Source organism: Haliaeetus albicilla, chromosome 3, assembly GCF_947461875.1.
Source record: "Haliaeetus albicilla chromosome 3, bHalAlb1.1, whole genome shotgun sequence".
Classification (NCBI taxonomy): domain Eukaryota; kingdom Metazoa; phylum Chordata; class Aves; order Accipitriformes; family Accipitridae; genus Haliaeetus; species Haliaeetus albicilla.
The window spans coordinates 6,093,139-6,110,656 of NC_091485.1; the positions used below are offsets into that span (position 1 = coordinate 6,093,139).

The following is a 17,518-nucleotide window of genomic DNA, read 5'->3' on the forward strand; positions in this document are numbered from 1 at the left end:
CAAGCAGAGATCTTCTTTTAAATGAGGTTTTCAGCACTCTCCTTTCCTAGAGTATGAGTCATTTGACTTTTTGCTTGTTAACGTAAGCACTTGTTTTCAAATTTGTGGCTGCGCTACAGTAGAGAAGTTAGAGGTGTATGAAGATTTCCTGTTAATGCAGTTTTCTCTGAGAAGGAGTTCTGTTCCTTATTAATTCTGTTTATTCCTATGCATTATAGGCAGAGTTTTCTTCGTATGGCTTTTTTTTCCATTCCGGTCTTAGTCCTGCTGATCTTGAAGAGATCGGTGATGGAAACATTATTTTATAGCTGTGGTGGGTTGACCTTGGCCAGCAGTCAGACACCCACCCATCTGCTCTCACATTTCCCTTTCTCAGCAGAACGGGGGGAGAAAATACGATAAAACATCTTATGGGTTGAGATAAAGACAAGCGGATAACACACCAGTTACCATCATGGGCAAAAAGCAGCCTCAACTTGGGGAAAATTAATTTAATTTATAGTCAACTAAAAATAGAGTAGGATAGTGTGAAACAAAGACAACACTAAACCCACCTTCTCTCTACCCCTTCTTTTTCCCGGGCTCAACTTCACTCCTTCATTCCCAACTCCTCTACCTCTTCCCCCCACAGTCTGCATAGGTGGAAGCACTGGTCATCTCCCAGTCTTTCGGTTTCATTTTGATTTGGAGAGCTGAGATGGCTCCTTGATTCCGTTAACTGTCCTGTCCATTAAGGACAATTGGAAATTACAATGCTAGACCTAAAATGCAGAATAATGTTGTGAGTACAAACAGACATCCTCAGCTATTAGATCACAAATAAGGAGGCCAAATACATGAACTAGTCCAAAAGATAGCTAATGAACTCTAGTCAATTGTTTGAAAGACATTTAGGGACATGATTTTATGTGCCTGTTTTGGAAAATCATTTACTCCAGCATATTGGTTTATTAAACCAGGAAGGAGCTGGACCTCTTTCATTTTCACTGTTCTCTCAAAACTGGAACAGCTTAGAAATGTAGGTATGCAAGAGAATAAATTAAATAATTACTCATCTTATTGTTCTGATTCCCTGTGCACTCCAGGAAGCCTGATCTGAGCAGTTCAACTTGTAGAAGCCCATAAACTCTCTGCAGATTCAGTGGTGGAATAAAAAATTATTTTATGAATGAATAACCTCATAAGCAAGTTATTTTGGACAAGTTTTGGTTTAGTATTTGATAGGTGATATAATTACTAAGTTCTTGATTCTTCTTCTTTTCAGAGCATACTCAACACCTTTAGATATCTTCATTGAGACCGCAGAGTGACTGCAAAAACTGACCAACAACAGCAGTTTTTTAAATATCACTGGTCTTCTGACAAGTAAGTTCTTCATTCTCAGTTTTGTTTTCTTTCCTGTAGCCCTGACTTGTATTTTATTCTTGTATTTATTATATGGACTACCATATTAATTTTCTGGGCCAATTGAATGTGAGTGCAAATTGAATAGTGTGAAACTGTTCTTAATCTTTCCCAGGTAGAATGAAATCTATCGATATTACAGATATAATTGAGATGAAGTACTCACCTGATTATTCCAACTGGTAGTGCCATTGGGACTGTACTCATATCTCTGGGCATTTGGGGGCTTTTTCCTGGTAAAAGGTTGAATGGTTAAAGCTTCTTTTCTGTCGCTAGAATTGTGTGGCATCAGGGTCAGGAAATGCTTGCTCATTTGCAGTTGGGCTCTTTTTCTTCTTGGGAGCCTCCAGAGGTTACTCATTGTAGTAAATGGGACCCTAAAATTTGCCAGGATTCACATGGATACAAAAACTGTCTTTATATGCCTCCTTTACCCATTTAGTCTCTTGTGTTCCCTTTGCTTGTCTTACTCTTGGAAAGGTTGAACTGCTTAGTCTCAGCTTTATACTACATCAGGAGTTTGCTAACACTGCATCTAAATGAGTACCTTACACAGTGCAGTCCACCTAGTACAGCAGGTTGTACCAGAATATCTCTTTAATACAACTTGTTCCCATAACTATGCTTATTATCTATACGGCAGCAATACCTGACTCACTTTCTCCCACTGATTTTGCATTGTCTTTCTCAAATTGCCCTGTGTTCCCCAAAATTTAGATCTCTGACTGCCCTTAAACCTTCTCATGCCTGTTTGTCACAAATGAGTGGCTAGGACTGCTTAAAGAATTACCGTCAAAGGTATTAGCTATCACATCCAAATTTCTCAGGATGACGACTCGGGTTTGCTGATTCCCAGGTCAGGATTAAGGTGAAACGATACCAGGGATCCTTTAACTCACAACACTCAACTTTTATTTGTTCACAACAGGAATTGGCATGCTCACAACAAAAATTGGCATGAAACTACGTCAGTAAACTGTGTAACATGTGCTAACCATACATCGCTAAGCATATATACTACAGGCTTTGCTTATTTGGGGATCAGTTCAGGGAAAAATAATGAGGAGAGCCCTCCTGTTGGGTCAGGAGGTTCAGAGCAGACCCCCTTGCTTTCTAGACTCCTTCTCAGAGAGGAGCCCAGGGGCAGCTGGATCCACTCCTAGTCCCAGACTTGGGTAACAGTTTTTGTCGAAGGGATTATGTGTGTAGCAGCAGTCTGATGTTCATTTACAGTTTGAGGTAAGTCACAAGATTTAGTAAAAATCACTGGCTAATTTAACATTTACAAAGCGATTCAATAGAATATACCTAGGTCAATTCATACACACACACACAAAGATAGATATATCAACAGAGGTATACCTGTTAAAATTCCCCTCGAATTCAGTGAAATATTCACGTGAAATGTCTCAGCATTTCTCAATGGGCAAAGGGTTGAGCCTCAAGGAGTGAAGGGCATCAGCCCAGGTTCCGTCATCAGCTTTCGGCAACGGTCCTCTGATTTTTGCAAATGAGAGTTTGCGAGCTCTGAGAGGCGTCCCACTCAGAGGGAGATGCCGGTTGCAGCGTGCTGCGGTCCAGGAGAGCTCAAAGGTTGTAGGTTTGTATGTAGGTTTGTGAGATGATTGACTTTGGTCATTGTAATTTCATTCCAGCCATAATTCTTGTCAGATAACCACAACAGTGAGTCATGATCCGAGAAGGAGGAGACTCAGGTATGGTTCCAGGCAACAGGAATTTCAGGTGCATTTAGGGGGTGTCTAATTGTCCCGACTCACTGTACCATAGCCAGGATAAGAAAGTACTGGGCTGTCCCAACTCACTGTGCAAGAACACAGCGTTGGCTGGTCCCGACATCGCAACGTGGCCTGGGAGGGCTGCACCACCCCACTGTTCAGGCTTGATACATACTACCCCGAAGGTAAACTGAGGTACAGTGAGGGAACTTGAGCCTTGAAAAGGGTCTTTGGACTTTGTTCTTCTTCTGTAATTGTTAGATTTCCTGGACTCTGTTGTGGTTATACTGGGAAATGGGAAGAGGTGCTTGTCTGACCCTTGGCTTCAATTCTAAAGGAACAAGAGAAGAGCTTTTTTCAAAGTTTTTTAAGCTTTTAAAAGTAATCTGCAAGTTGTTACTCCTCCCAATCTGAGTGAAGCCCAGGGTGAAAACTCTGAGACAAATATAACAACGGTATCTCTCAAAAATAGCAGAGATTTTATAGAAAGGAAAAAATAAAAGTATTTAACAACTTGGAAGTCCTTACTGGACTTAGTGAGAGGAAGCTGGAAAAATTTGGAAACTGCTGGAAATAATAGTGTCTGAGGATAACCTCTACAAGTTAAAGGAAAGAGTGTTAGAAGGGCTAGTAGGTTTGGGAAAAGTGGAGAGGAAAAAGAACAACTTGCATTGGAAGGGAGAGCAAGAGGATTCTTACTAGGAGGAACAGAAAAGAAAGCTCTCTTCTGTTCCAGACTTATTGAAGGAGAACTTCAGAACTTCTTAAAGTTTTCCTGTTCATAAAGAATAACATTTATAAGAAACTACATTTTAAAACACAGAATTATTTCTAAACAATGGAGTCCACTCATCCTAGCTTCTTAAGTGAGGGATCTTATATTTCCAGAGACTGCTCCACCAAAATAGCAATGAAGATTCTCATATCGCTACCACACTTCATCTTTCTTTGTAATTTCATACAGCTACTGTAAATATTATGTTATTTGCTTCTTGTTGGAATATGTTCCACTTCAGTGTACCCAAAGGATTTTATGAAACTCAGTGCCTGGTTACAGGCTGGGTCAGCTTTGGCAGTCATATTTGATTATCCTGTGGACAATAGGCGATGAAATTTTAGGATGTTATCACTTTTTGCCACTGCATATTTCTGAGATGAAGATGAAGAGAATACATTGAATAGAATTGATACAGTATCTAATAATTCATGACCTTGTATATCATAAATAAGCAAGTTTAGCTATCGGTAGCCTCCAAAATAAGAGTTCTGATGTATTATTTCACATAAAAGCAGGAAGAGCGATATAAAGAATTTGCACTATTTAATAAGTGCTCACATCAATCAGTGAAAATACAAGAGTAAAAATCTTTGGGTTTATATTATTTATATAACTTAAATGTAATTATGTTAGAAGCTATAGATTGAACACCTGAAATTTCACATTCTACACATGCAGATGAAATTGTAAGATTTTTCTCTGTTTCCATTGTTTTTACAAGTGAAAAACCAGCTTCCTTATTTCTTATTGCTTGCTTGCTTGGTTGCTTTTCAGGTGTTTTGGCTATAAGCACATAGCCAAACTTTTGAGTCTTATTTGTGGTCTGAAAAGAACACAGGGTCACTGCTTATATTTCTGTCTCCCCAGAAAGCAGATGTGCTGAATACATCACTTGTTACTAAGTGATGTCTCTTCTAATTATCTGTACTTCTGTGTGGTTCACTTTGCTGTCTGGACCATAACATGTCAGAAATGTGTATACTAATACAAGCTTCCATATCTACTTAATTGACCATTCACTTTAATTTTACTAAGAGGAAAGACAGGCTAGAGCCAACAGCTTCAATTCTGCTTGGATTTGTCTCTAAGATAGAGTTTTGAAGCTCTGTCCTGTTTACCGTGAAAAGCAGACCATAAGGAAGCTCAGGCCGTTTGACGCAATGAGTTCAAGCCTAATAATTGAATTACTCAATCTCTGTGGCATTAAGCATATCAGGACTGTGCACACACCTGATTTATCACTTCATCAGCCCAGGGAATAAATAATAAATAGTGAGTCAATCTGAATGGAGAAAAGGGAGGGTTTCATTTTGAGATGGGGGCGGAGGGTGGGGAAGAGGCTCCAGTTGGGTTTAGGTAGATTAATCAATTTTGATTAACAACATCTTATTTTGAGGCAGATGTTACAAAAGCAAAGGAGAAGGATAATCAGGTTCACAGTATAAGTGGAAGTAGTGGTGGTCATATCTCCTTTTATTTTGTAGTACAGAAGTGAAATATTCACAGGGTCAATTCCTTCTTCAGCTGAGTAGTATTGGAACCCAAAACCCTCACCTCTGCTTACAGTACCTTTCAGCTTTCGATATTCCCAGGCAAATTATTAGAGTTTACTGCAATCTATTCAATGTTCTGATAAAAAATTAACCCTACACAGTGACAATAAAGCACATGCTAAACTAGCCCATCCACAGAAAATCCTTGGCATGATGAGTCGTGATTGAGGGAAGGTGTCTGTAGAGGGTTTCAACAAATTTCACAATTAGACATATATTTTCAGTGTTTTTTCAGACAACCTGGAAGCTGATAGAATCACTGTCAATGAAATTTGCAAATGATACAGAGTCCAGGCCCCTTGCTATAGCAAGAAACCTGGGTTGCTTGGTAACCTCAGTCCATCTATATAAAGCGAAATACTTAATTTAAGGTTGAAGAATACTAGCTTCATTAAGAGAAAGAGGAATTGTGTTCTAAGGAGTCCTAACCTTTGAGGGAAAGATTGCAGGAATCCCATCAGATAAGCAACTCCAGTGAGAAAATTGATTACATAGAACAGGGGTTGTTGCTTTGGTCATGAGTCTGGCTTTGGTAAGACTGATGCTAGAAGGCTGCGTTTTGGTGTCCCTGCTTTAAGAAAGCATGTTGAAAAAAACAGGGTCAGAAGAGGGCCACAGAAATCATTAGTACGCTGAAGAAAATGTCTGCAACAGATTTGAAGGGCTTAGTCTGCTTTGGCTTTTTTAAAAGAAGCTGAGAGCCGATTTGATGGTCTTACTATGGGAAAGAGCAAGCAAGGAGCGTAAATGAAATCATCACTCTGTCTTTCGTGCATTTACTTTTTAATTACCTTCCTGGAAAAGGGTCGGTTCTTCTCAGCTGGTATCTTTAAAGTATTCTGGTTTTCTGCCACAGTGTAGCAGTAAATAATACAGCGGGTGACCTCACTTGTTTGATAATCTAGACTGGGAAATACATTATTACCCAAATAAGCGTAGGTAATTTCCTTTTACATCATATTCTCCTTGTGTACAGTATTGTTGACTGGAAGCATAATTCCCATGGTCAAAGTGGTGATGGGAGAAAAGTCCTTGATCACTGTAGTCAGTCCTGCTTCACTGTCGTGAGAATATCACGCATCGGATTATTTTGACTGCTGCTTTGTTTACATTAGGTACTTTTGTTTGTTAAGGTGGAACTGTATTAAGTTGCATTTAAGGAATTATATAAAAGTTCCTCATATATTTATTCAGATTCCTGATTTTTATTTTTTGTTATCTTAGAAACCAATGAATGACATTTCACATTTACTATGTGTTTGTTTTATTAGTCAAATTAACTGTTCTTTGTACTGAGTAAACAGAACTGTGTGTTTCTTCTGTTTACTGCGTCCTGCAAGATTTTAGAATTAGCAGATTTCAGCCTCTGCCGTGGAGCTTTTACCTACAGTAGAAAGTAAGATTTTCTGCCTTTATCAGCTCTCAAGCGATAGCTTTGCATGAACTAGATATTGAACAGAGCTAACCTGAATGAAGTGAAGCAAATACCTTCTCTGGACCTGCAGAGGAAGTTACACCTATCAAACCTGGGCTGAACAATTTGTCAGAGACCATTTTCTTCAGTCACTCAAACTCTCCCAGCTCAGTGGTTTGATGGTCAGCAAATCTTTACCAACAGATATGGAATGCTTGAATACTGCATGTAATTTAATGTAAATCAAGTTATGGAATTTAAGAAGTTTGGCATTACCTTCTTAAAAGTTCATGTTTAATAGTAAATGATCCTATTTTAAAATAAAAATACATATTTAATCTGAAAAAATGCACCTAGTTAAAAAAGCAGTTTGAGGCAAATCCATTCTTCTGTTAAAAAATTATGTGTGAATGTCTATCCAGGCTGCCTGCATGACAATGGAAAATGAAGCAAGCAGCTCTACTTTGCATGATTATTTGGAAACCCTTGAGGTGTTAAAGAAGTGGAATAGTGGCATGCCTAAAGTAATAAGTGTGTTACACTTAGATGTTGATTTGTTTATATAATAAGCATAACAAAAAGGCAAAATACTATGCGTAATCTTTGTGAAAATAAACAGAATTCTTATCATAAAGAAAACAAATATTTTTTCTCATTTAGTGCATTTCAGAACCAGATTATATGGACACTGAGATATAAAGGGGACATAGATTTTTTTTGTTTCCGTTTTTAAAGAAAAGGTAGCATCCAGGCAAGCATATTTGAGTTTTGTTTGGTAGTCTTGTTAATAAAGGGCTAATTGAAAGCTAACCTTGAAAATGTTATAGATCTTCATCTTCCATATATATAATTCTGTGTATACCATTAGCAGAATTCAATATATTTTCCTAGAAATTACACAATATGAAAAAAAAGAAGCTAAATATGGACGCGGTCTTTCTTTTTTCCTAGAAATGCACCTTGAACCTGAGGTGCTTCTCCAGCTCCTTAATATAAAATTCTGTTCAATCGAGTGTGATGGATTTACTTTCAGATATTTTTTCTCAGATTTCTAGCAGACTTTCTGCAGTATGAGGCCAAATGGCATCGCAATCTTTGTTAGGGGAAAAGGCACAGGAAAATTCAGATGAATGTGGAAAGACTATAAATAAAAAACATTAGCCTCTGACCCAACAGTTGTCCAGTAACAAGTGCAATTACGTAGACAAACGGTGCTGATCGCAATCTTCTTTTCCCACAGCCCGGCAGTTGCTCGGCGTAGAGCATTGCTGAATAGATAGATACGCTTTTGACACCGGCAGGAGGGAATATGCTTGCCCACAGTGAGATAAAGCACTCATTGACTGGGCTGACAGGTATAACAAATAAAGATCTTGGCCATGGGAGATGCTGAGCACCTGTGGCACCTGTCTGCTAATTCAGAGGGCTTTGGGTGTGTGCATGAGTAAAAATGAAGGGTTACAGTCAGCTCGTTGGGGGGATGGCAGGGGGACAGCTGAAAGGAATTCGGTTTTAGGGAGCCTTCAATCAGGCAAGAAAAACCAGTGGCAGCGGACACAAAGAGGCAGAAATTCACCCCAGTTCAGGTGTGTTAAAATAGCATTCAGGGGTTACCTTTTCCCTCAGAGACTTTGCACCAGCGCAGGTATTGCCCGTCTTTGCCGCTCGCCCTCGATGCTGAACCCCCGGGCGGCACCTTCCCCGCCGTGGCAGTGGGAAACTCTTCGCAGCTCTGCCTTCCTCCCCAAAAATGTGTCTGTGGGATCCCTGGGGTTATGGTGTATGTCTGTGACACCCTGCCTCCAGCTGCAACTCCTGGGGCTCTGGCAAAGTGCTGCAAATTCCTGACAGCCCAAAGAATTTGGGGCAGAGAGCGAGGGTTTAGTGTCTTTTTAAGGAGGAATGCCGCTGCCAAACATGGGGGTATCCCATGCTGGGAGACCCAGTCCAGCTTAAGAGCAGGTTTGGCTAAATGCAGTCCTGTGTAGCTCAACATGAATATTATTTTTGTATTGTAGTACTAATAACCAGTTAAAAGATAACAACGCTTACTAGGCAGTTACAGACGCATTCTTTGCCTGTCTTGTCAGGGTACAAATGAGCAAAGAGCCAGAAGTACAGTTCATTAGGAAGGAACCAAGCCATTTAATTATCTTAAGAAGACTGTCTTCCTATTTTTTTCTTTCTCTTTCTTTTTTTGGTAATGCTTGTAGTTTCTTACTATTTATACTATATAAATCTTACTGAGATTTATATATTGCAGTAAAAGTGCAGAGCATCTGTCTCCTGGCCTATCAGCTTCATCCAGCTTGGGGAACTGAGGCGAAAAAAGGAAAAGAAAATATGTGAATGTCATGACTATAATACTGAATTATTTTATGCTACCATATGGAGTTAAACTGGTTAAAAAAAGAGAAGAATTTCCATTTCAATGCTATTTGTTTCATAATAGAAACTTCCCTTTTCTTCACCCTTCTACTTCCAGAAGGGTCGTCTTTAGTGTATTCAGTCCTAGCCAAAAGGTCACTGTTGTCCTACAAGTCCTCCCTCCCCTTCCTGGCACCTCTGGATGCTGTGAATAGAGTTCGCTTTCTCTGAGACTGAGATCTGTCAGTGGGAAGGTGCACCAGGAGCAGCTGAGTATCACCCTCCCCTCCTGGAGGTCAAGAGCAGCACCCCTGGGTGCTGCAGAAATTGCGCGAGGAAAGGGACGGGCGACCCCCCCAGACCTCCTGGCTCTGACCCTACGGCGCTTGGCACCCTGACCACCTTTCCACTGCATTGTGCCATTAATTTAAATTAATTCAGTCTCTTTGACAGATAGTTCCCTAGATAGGCGATATTTAGTTTGATGTTAAATTTCTTCAGCCTAGTTATTTAATGTTTGTATTTGTATACGCATTTTTCATTGTGGACTCTCGACTTTGACAAGGCGTTGATTAATGAAGTAACGCATTCTGGAATATGAAGCAGTCAAATGGCTGTTCATTCCCACTGAATTCTGACACTCCTAATCACAGTAAATATGTTTAATCTTAGTTTTGTCTTATGGTATTCGGTGGGAGTTCTTAGGGAGTGACATTCAAATCCGTGTGAGTAATGCTCTCCCTGGGCTTCTTTCCGTGATACTGGGAGATGATGTGCAGGAAGGCTGTTGCCATTCCAGCTTGTGCTGTGAAGAAATAAGAGACAAAATAACCAGCATGAAAAACAGAGAAAGGACTCTATCGTGAGGCTGTTCAGTTTGGTGATTTCACTGGTTTGGGGTCAGAGACCTTCACTTGCGCTGGATGGATGGAGTCAGAGTAGAGCAAAGGGCAGCAAACCCAGCGCTGGGGGAGGATTTGAGCTCTAGGAAGAAAGGACGGTCTCAGACCCAACGGCAGACAGGTTTAGGGAGAGACCGCCTGTACTGCAACAACTGGCTATGAGGACATAAAAGCACCTTTTTCTGCCTTGTAGTGTATTTTCATACTTCCTATATTAAATTGTGCCTACGTGCCTTTACAAGCATCCCTCCCTCTTCACTTGTTTATAAGAACTCAGACCAGCTCCAAGGTCTTGCTATTCATAGGAAACGAAGCAAAGAAACAAAAAAGACCCATTTACTTGCAGGTAAAAGCTCAGAGGGAATAGATTATGAACAGCGCAGAAGAAATCTTTAGAGAGCCTAGCTGCTAGTGCTTGTCATGCTTCTGCTCGGCGTATGCAAAAGGAGATTTGGGGCAAAGCTGGAAAGACTCAAGAGGCAGAGCAGAGGGTGCACATGTAACATCAGGGCAACTCCTGCCAAAATCTAAGTCTGTATTCTGACTGAGAAGGTAGTAGAATTTCTGAGGAAAAAGGAATAAGGGCAGCTAAATATCATTTTGCAAAACAGCTACATCAGTTTAATTGTAGCCTTTCAAAACATCTCAAATAGACAAGCAGCCTCAGAGGTTTCAGACTGAGGATTTGAAAGTATGATAAAGTTGCAAATAATCTGTAAACATTGGCTTAACTATAATGTTTGTTATCCTTAGTTATTGGTGATATTTTCTGTGTACTGCCGTTGAAAAAGACAGACTAGAGACTCCTAAAAGATGACTCTTGTAAGGCAATGAGAGTGTATGTACCAGAATGACCAGAAAGGGACTAGATCAGTCCCCAGCAAATTAGGAATGTGCATTCATTATGCTTGTAATAATGATGGTATGGTTTATAACATTACACTCAAGCAATTGTAATTTCAGTTTTATGGAGCAAAAAGTGCAATCTCTGAGATTTAACTTTTAAGTAGTGGATTTAATTGACACTGCTTGAAAAATATTAATGGCCATTCATTAGTGGGTATTGTCTCTCCCCTTATCCTACATGATTGTTTTAATTTAAGCTAGCTCTCCGCTTTGCCTATAGAATTATTGACAAAAATATGCCGTTCTTCAGCAAATGATTAGCTAAATCATCCTTTTATTTACAAGCAGTGCTGTGTCCCTGTGCCCTAAATCTTGCTAGTTGGAAGAGTGGGAGGGAAAGCAATTTAATTAAGTTAACTTTATTGACCCGCTGGAGCTGTTGTTTAATAGCATGGCTCCCTGGAGTGTAGTGCAGGTAAATTGAATGAATGCCACAGAATATCACTTCCCTGCATTGCATATTTCGAACCTCTGCCAGGCAGTTTGGGATGAGCAGCCAATCAGGAAAAAGGTTTTTCCAGCCTTGCTGGCGTGGATGGCATTTCCCATTATGCTCAGAACGACGTGCAGAGCGTTACCCATGCGTTCCTCCGAGGGTAGCGAGAGGGATAACTCTGGGATTGTGCCTTGCGCTCAGCTGCTGCGTTCGGAAGGCAACTTTGTGGATTGGCTCTTCAGCCATGTATCCAAAAATACCTTTTTGTGAAGGAGGAAAACTAGCATGTGAGTCTGAATGAGAGTGCTGTGAGTAAACTATTTAATATTAAAACCTCAATACGCTCATTCTGCATGAGAAATCAGAGTCTAGAAGGATAAGAGATGTCTTCTGGAACTGTGCTTGTCATTAAATACTTGGAAACAAAATGAAAAATGAAAAAGCTTCTTTGTTAAACTGTTTTTTGATAAAACAAAAGCTACAAAGTTTTCCATAATGTATTCTCATAGATAATAGTGCCTGCGACTGTTTCAGTTACTGCTGGTTTTGTTAAAATCTTTGTCCAAATGTCTTATTAGTCTATAAAATGAGCACAACAGCTTCTCCGCAGCTGACTGGAACACACCCCGTTTTCTGCACTATTCTTCAATGCTGCCCACCGAGTGAGAAGAGACAGTCTGTTGCACCTGTACTTCCAATCACTTCTCTTAAAAGTTAAGCCAGATTAGTAGTTGTGCAATGTAACAGCAACTTCGTATAGCTTTTAACCCTTGCAGAATATTGCTTTTAACCCTTGCAGAAACTTGCATGTTTCTGTGTTTAAAGCTGAGACCCAAAGATCCAGTCCTACAGCTTTGCTTAAAGAATTAAATACAGCTACTCAGCTAGTCTATATTTTCCTCTGGAAGGTAGTAAGAGGTGTAACTTTAATTACAATTCATAGTTTTCTCATATTCACTCATAATTCAGTGTTTTGGATAAGTCTGTGTGCAATTTTTTTCCTTTTATATGTGAAAAGATTTTTCTCGGCTTCAAACTGCTGGTTTTAATTTTAAACGCATGTGAGATAAGAGAGGTGGGTTTGTCCTTTCTTGTGCTGACCAGAATAGTTGGGAGAAGCAGGCAAGTTTCAAGCACGTAAGTCCTCCTTTAGGTCAGACTTGGGAGTCTTTAAACAATCACCCTTAAAGCGTCGCAGCCACGATCGTTCCCCCTGCGGTAGGCGTTACGCTGATGGTGAGACCGACCGTCCTTTAGAATGTCATTTCTCACAAAATGTGTCACCTTTGGGGGGGGCTGGCCCTTGGGGTGATCTCTCTCAGTTCCTTTCCTGACCTTTATGCCCTAATATACCCCCTCAGAGGCGGTGCCATATACTTTTAATATACAAACCCAAGCTGCGGTGCAGCCTGGGAAACTCCGGGAGCTCCTATCGTGGCCCTCGGCTCCGAGCTCTGGCGTAGCGCTGAGAGGGGGGAGAGTCACCCTCAGCCCATGATGTGAAGTCCAGAAGTGAAAACTGCCTTTAATTCAACGTTAGATTAACATGGGGTTTGGCTGGCGCCGCGTGTTTGTGTGTTTACGCAAAAGGATGATGTCTTGTACGAGTAATCCTGAGAAGTTTACTAGCTGGTATTCTCCAGCGCTCTGTTACTTTATCTTCATTAAACGTGGGTTCTGGCAGCCATTGCTTGAAGTCCATATTCCATATCCATAAGATAAGTGCAGTTTCTGTGCTAATGGCTGTGTCTGGGGCCAGAGGCAGGCCTTAGAAAGAAAATAGACTTCTGTGATTTTCAGCTATTTTTTTGCTTCCTATAGAGTTTTTGTTATGACACGTAAAAATATTCTGAAAGCTTTATGGTGTATCTAATAGAATGAGAGGAAAATACACATCCATGATGCCATCCCACAGTTCCTCCCAAATGCAAAAGACAAACCACATTGAATCACAAGTGACTGTTTTCCTGCATAAGAATTCATACTATATTTTTAGGTGAAGTTCTTTAAAGGTGTTAAAATACAAATACGTTATATATACATGAATTTTAGTTTTACTTGATTACAGTTTTAAAGGACTATCAAGTCAAGGTTTTTAATGTTATTTATTTGGTATGTTTAATATTTAACATTATTTAATTTATGTGTATATTAGTATTAATATAAATTAATAAATACTAATTGGTAGTTCTGAGTGGGGTGCAGAACTCATGCCGAACACCAATTTAGACTTCCATGGGTATTTTTGGGGGGGGCAAAGTTGACCTTAAGCAGCTCCCACCTGTATCCACAACCTTCTACCTATCTCTGCCTCTTTCCTTCCCGTTGTGCTGGCATAGTTTTTGTAGGACTGAACACTGAACTGGGTTAACAACCTTGGAAAATGACCCATCTCCTTTCTCTTTGTCTCAAGGGCCTTTATAAAGCAAAGCAATGTGTTCATCTGGTTTGCAGGGTAGTCCCCAAATCATTGACCCAGTGCAACTGAACATGCGTCAGGGAGGGGAACTGCTTTGGTTCAGTCAGGCCAGAAAAAATTGTCCATCAAACTACCACTGGATTTTAAGACGTGCCATTTGCTTGATGCTTTAGCCTATAAACTCTACATAGACACGCTTAAGGTTAAGTACTAGTAATGGTGTTATCTCTGAACCAAATCTTTGCTGAAAACTTTTGCCAGTACAAGAACAACATTTAGGGATAGATTTAGCTTTTGATATTTAAAGGTTTTATGAGTTTAGAGGTTTTTTAATGCTAAAAGCTAGGAAAAAGTCTAAGTTGGTGCACTTATACCACAGAAAAGTGTAGTTTGTATCTTTGAGGATTTGGTATAAGAAATTTTTACTTTCTATACTTAGAAGAGTTTGCTGATTTACTAGCTGGTTTGGGTTGGTTGGTTGTTGTTTTTTTTTTCCTTCAAGTATAGCTTATATCAAGTGGATAGAAGTAACATATTATAACTTTTTTTTTCCCAGATACTAATAGAAATTTTCCTCGTCACATCTGTTTTCTTTTGGGGTTGGTCTTCCCCACATCTAAGGGACACCGAGGCAGAAGTTTTACAGCTGCAGAGGGATGGCATCTTCTAAGCTCCAGCTGTTCTGCTTAAAGACGTTCCTGCTTTCCACTGTCATTGCCACCCACCAGCTGGCAGTGCTGCCCCTGCGGTTTTGCTAGCGGAGCGGCTCGCATGATTGCTCCTTAGCCTGAAACTTGCAAACTCAGCCAAGCCAGTCCAGATCCACAGTTCACACCACTTAAAATAAACTGGCTTGTTTTGCCTCGAGCATTTTAGAGTGTTCACAGGAGCCCCTCCGCTGGCGCAGCTATGGGGCAGAGTGTGGAAAACCGGGAAGAGTAACATTGTCAAGCCAGTGTAATACTGTGCGCAAAGTGAGTGTTTGCTATTCTCCAACTCTTAAGCACTTTAAACACCAGAGAAGGCAGCAGAAGTGGCTGTAGCGTGGTTGCGTCCAGCAGACTTGCGTTCAGGTGTGATGCTAAGCATGCAACGATATGTAAACTCATATGCAAATTTTCTTTGTTCACATGGATATGATATCTAAACATTCGTTCACCTTTTCCCCCCTTCTGTAGGCTAAAGCTGGCCTATGCTAGCATTTTGTGGTTGGTTTTCTTTTACTTCACGTTAATTGGTGGCTAATTTAAGTAAATAGAGATCAATGAGGATGTGTCAAACCTTTGCTACACAGGAAACAAAAGTTTGTTTTAGACTACAACATAGTCTCTAAGTCGACCAGTTAAAAACAGAAGAGTTGATTAGGACGTGCTCTCAGCAGCTCATGGAGCTTAACCTGGCAGTAGATAACTAATGCTCCATAATCCCAGCTACAGAAAGGCCTAAGGAGTTTGAAGAGTTCAGTTTGGTAATTTGCTAGGAAATCCCTGATGATTCCTCCAGAAGAAAAATTAAGTATATGGAGAAGATAACATAGCCTGGACACCTGAGGAGGAATCCAGATACTGAACAGGATTGATTAGTCTCTTTTTGTCCTTGGGAGTCAGAAGCCTGTTGCTGCAATAGCCAAACAGATTGTCTGCCTTACTGTGTATGTACCACGAAAGGACGGCAGCACCACTGTCACAATGAGAAAGGAAGATCCATTCTCTGCTGCAAAGTGTATCATCAACAAAATTACTGTTTAAATTCTCTACCAGTATATGACAATAAGCTTTATTAGTAGAATTAACTAAGGGAGTAGGGGAAGAAATGTAGTTTCTCAACTGGGAAGTCACATCTGAGAATTAATTAATCCCAGTGTTTGTTTTCTTAAATAAGGGAGCTCGAATAAAATCACTGAGAGGAACCTTGTGCCCTTGCACACACGCATAGAGTAGCGTTTCCAAGCCTTGACCACAGGAGAGAAGAAAACATTAAGAAAGAAAACTTGTTAATACAGAAGCCAGGAACTCTGAAGGGAACTTGGTAGTACAGTGGTAGTGGAGGTATTCTGATTCAACAAACTACTTCAAAAGCACATCAGTCAAGTCAGAGGTGATATTTTAAAGACTTATAGAGCATGAAAGACCAGTAATAACCAACATCACGCTTCCTGCCAGAGAATAGGAATTGAATAGTCGTTTCAGTATTTTATTTTATGATCATCATTAACTATCTTCTGCATCCAGGATATTAGACATGAAGAGAGCTGCAATTTAGGCCAGGAAACATCCCAAGCAGTTGTTATGTGTCTGGATTTTATGGGGTTTTTTCCTTCATGATCACTGTACCTTTAGCAAAAACACTTATTTCTGTACGTTGTTCTTCTTTTTCTTTTGGGAAAGTGGTCAGATAACATTATGAAATGCCAAGGCATACTACTGAAAAATCCGCCCTGCATTAATGTTGTAAGAGTGCACCTCCATGTAATGTTTGCTTATATATATATTTTGAACTGGGATATTTAGTGGGTATTTCTGGAGCAAAGGATTCCAACATAGTTGCTAATACAGCCCGTGGCAGGAGATGACACTGCCTTTACCCTGCTGTGCCCACATATGGCTCCGCATAGATGCGCTAGCCACTCCGTGGGGTGTTTCCATTCAGCTGTTTGTCAGCCACTGAATTCCCCGCTGAGCGTGTCGTCTCTGGAGAGATTTATGGACTCTCGCTCTACTTGGAGGAACCCAAGTAGCTGAGCCGGAGAGTGAGTGTCCGTAGTGCTCAGCCCTGCCTGTGTACTAGTGCTCAGGTCAGCGTCGCAGCAACCCAGTTCAGGACTCACGCTGCCCGGGGCTGGATTCCGTAAATTGTAACCCCTACATCTATAGTAAGCTCTGTCACCCTATGAAGTGCTTCACGTGGCATTGCGAGGGTGTTCTCAGGGGCCCTGTACAAAGGCTGAGACGCTGCGTTAGGATGCAGTGTAAGGTACCGCACCAGCAATCTCACTAAGCTTTCAAAACTGTTCTCCTGTTCCTCTTCTATCCCCCGCCATCTCTAGGAGCTCAGGAGACCTGTCAGAAGGACAGAACCCTTATCATTGATTCTGAACTCCTTTAAAAATCTGCCTCAGCTTTTATTGCATTGGATAGGCTGGCTTTATTTTAATTTCCATCTCTTTCTGCTTTGTTTCTCTCGAGATGGTTGTTTTCCCTTGGCTCGGGTAGTGCTGCAAGTAGAAGGACGTACGTGCATATATGCATTCGGCACCCGTTCTTCTTTCCTGTGTCAGGCAACAGGGACATGTATTTCTGCATCTTCTCAGCAAGTAGTTTTCCTTCTTCCTTTTCCAGATCAATCCCTTGCCTTCGTCTCCCTTCAGAGCCAGGCGGTGGTGATGTGTGCAGCTTTGCTTTTTTTGGGGGGAGAGGAGGGCTGTATTATTTTCACTATCCAGACCATGGATATGGCCCGCTGCAGGCAGCATGGGCTTTGCATACTTTATTTTAAAGTCAGACACAGGGTGATCTTTTCTCATTGCTGGACACTGTTCTGCTTTCCCGATTCCAGATGTTAGCAGCCTGAACTGACTCTGAAACCTAGAGCAAACTGCTGTTC

The 17,518-nt window shown here is 40.7% G+C and overlaps 1 protein-coding gene across 1 annotated transcript in view; it reads left to right on the forward strand.

Annotated features, from left to right (window-relative positions):
• Positions 1 to 17,518, forward strand: part of LOC104315796 (poly(rC)-binding protein 3-like) — a 526,334-nt gene that overhangs the window by 340,095 nt on the left and 168,721 nt on the right. Inside the window, exon 3 of the mRNA XM_069778730.1 lies at positions 1,265 to 1,365. The gene's annotated coding sequence lies outside the window, so the exon portion shown is untranslated. The remainder of the gene's footprint in view (positions 1 to 1,264; positions 1,366 to 17,518) is intronic.